Here is a 2,637-nt window from a genome sequence, read left to right on the forward strand (position 1 = left end):
ACTTGTGCTGCATTTTTGAAGGAGGCATCTGCTGTGTTGAATATAAATAAAGGGGAAACAATGACACAGATTAGAAGACAAAACACCTCGCGTGGTTACACTTGTCAAAAATAAATCTGGGCATCCATAGATTGAATACATATGACTTACATTTTGAACTTGGACATGATAGAATCTATTGATGAAAAATTAAAGCCGTAACGTTAACTGAATACACCCTTCTGCTTCTGCCTCACTATATCCACAAACAGTTCTCATCAAGACCTACCCATTTACCAAATACAATCCATCCAAAATTGTATTTTTTTTTCAAACTATTAAAGTGAAATTTTGGCCAATGAGGGGGGGGGGGGGGGCAAGAAGGTTACATCGACGAAGAAGCAACGTAATTGTCACTATTCCGCGCGTTTGAGTTAACACATTCCATGTCGTCTTATTTCAGACATCCGACTCGTGGGTGGAAGTTCGTCCAGGGAGGGTAGGGTTGAAGTGTACCATGGCGGACAGTGGGGGACCGTCTGTGACGACTTTTTTGGCATGACCGAGGCGAACGTGGTCTGCCGTCAGCTGGGATACGGAGGCGCTGTGGCGACCCGACCTGAAGCAGCCTTCGGGGCGGGGTCAGGCCCGATCTGGCTGGACAACGTGGCCTGCGGGGGTTCCGAGACGAGCATCGAACACTGCAGCCACTTGGGATGGGGCACACATGTCTGTCACCACGGCGAGGACGTTGGTGTGGTCTGCTCGGACGGTAAGTCAGGAGTTTTGTTTTACGTTTAATATGACAAACGTTTGGACGTGTAGAATTCTGCGGCACTTCGATTCTCTCCATGGATCGTTGTTTATTATATGCAATAAACTTCATTGTCATCACTCCGTAAAAAAAGGGAGGTCACGACTATTTTTAATCTGAATCATGTTTTAATCTGAATCATATCTCAAGATCTGCTTCATGGGTTGCAGTGATATTTAGCAGGTAAGTACTAGTAGGTAGGGTTATCTGAATGGTGGAAGTCGGTTTTGAGCACCTGTTGATTGACCTTGGTGCTACAGTAGAAATTCTTGAATTTCTAAAATATCTTTTGTGCTGAATTTTCCGTTGTCGTGATATTTTGGTGGTAATTACTTGTTGATATAAGATTAAAGTTGTGAAAATTTGGGGCCCTAGCTGCTTGCTTTGGCCCTGCAGGGTCACTTACTTAATAATATGTAAGTTTTCGTTAAACTTCGTGTTTCCGGACAGAAATATTAAGGACAATTTTTTCTAAAATTCAGAGCCTGGCCGCCGAGCCTGCCCCAGGACTAAGCGGCCCTGAGAGTGCTGTGGGCCCCGCCACTGGCTGACCTGCGTGAGACGGCCAGGGAGGTGGAGTAGCGGGGTGACCTTGAGAGTGACCCTACCAGACCAACTCCACTGGCTATGGGGAGTTTGACTGCCTCAGTGCTTCATTTGCCGCAAATTTAATCATACTCTCCAAGCAGTTTAAATGTCTAGAATTCGACTGTTTTTTTTTTTTTACGTCGTTTCAAGCGATTTTATCTGGCTCTCTATTTGGTCAGGCTTTACTTTTTGTCCGCCAGCAAAATTAAAAAAAAAAAAAATGACACTTATATTACCCTACAATGTTGGTTTCCTCACATCCTTGTCACAAGCAATCTTTGCTTTGCTTTGCAGTAAATATTTTATTTGCAGCATTATATGATATTCTGTATCATATAATATTCTGTCAAATCCTAGCTTGTGACGTGCGCATGTGCAGTTGTCTTGTGATGAAGCATGCAATATTAAAGATTGCAGCCTGAAGATTTTCTGTCTGTTTCTTTCATGAAAATGGAGCTATTGTTTTCGGTTTGTTTGTTTGTCGTGGTGTGTGCAAGATTGCCCCTGCGGGCCCTGGTCCCAGACAGTGATGCGGTTCAGGGCTCTGTGCTTTCCTAAACCCATCAGTGGCATCGTGTTGGCGTAACGGTTGGGGTGTTGGCCCAGAACCCAGAGGTCCTGGGCTGGAGTCCCCTGACATTCTACTGATGTTTCTCCCCCATGGTGTAAACAGTCGGGTTGACAAGCCTGTTTTCCTGAAGATTTGTACTTAGGGTTCGTGATTTCAACTAAAACAGGTAACGTTACATACTGGGAACCTATAACGAAGAGCTGTACCGTACACATTTATATCATAGTCTAAACAATCTAAACAACGATTAGTATAACTGTTATAAAGTTATCTTTGCAGAATTCCCAGGAGTCAGAATTCCCGATCAGCGGCATGCCTGCATGGCCTGGGTGACGAGTTTTGCAGTTTCTTTTCTACAGCACATTCGGAATAAACCAACAAAAGTGAAACCTTTTTAGACAGCGTATTCATCGAGTAAAAAATCATCGAGAAACAGACCAGCGAAAAAAAAAAAAAAACCTGCAATTTGCAAACCCCTTAATGAAACAAGGAAAAGTGGCAATAAAAAAAACGTCATAAGAACGCACTTGAAAGATTCTGCAAAGATCAAATTAAAGCGCTCCAGAGAAGTCTCAAGAGCGCTCCCTGTTGTCTTGTAAAATAAGTGCACCCCTGACGATCACGAGGGACTGTCTCTGATTGGCTGAGATGATCACGATGCAAACGCTAATAAATGAAACACAAA

The sequence above is a fragment of the Branchiostoma floridae genome, chromosome 2, assembly GCF_000003815.2.
Source record: "Branchiostoma floridae strain S238N-H82 chromosome 2, Bfl_VNyyK, whole genome shotgun sequence".
NCBI classification, from domain to species: Eukaryota; Metazoa; Chordata; class Leptocardii; order Amphioxiformes; family Branchiostomatidae; genus Branchiostoma; species Branchiostoma floridae.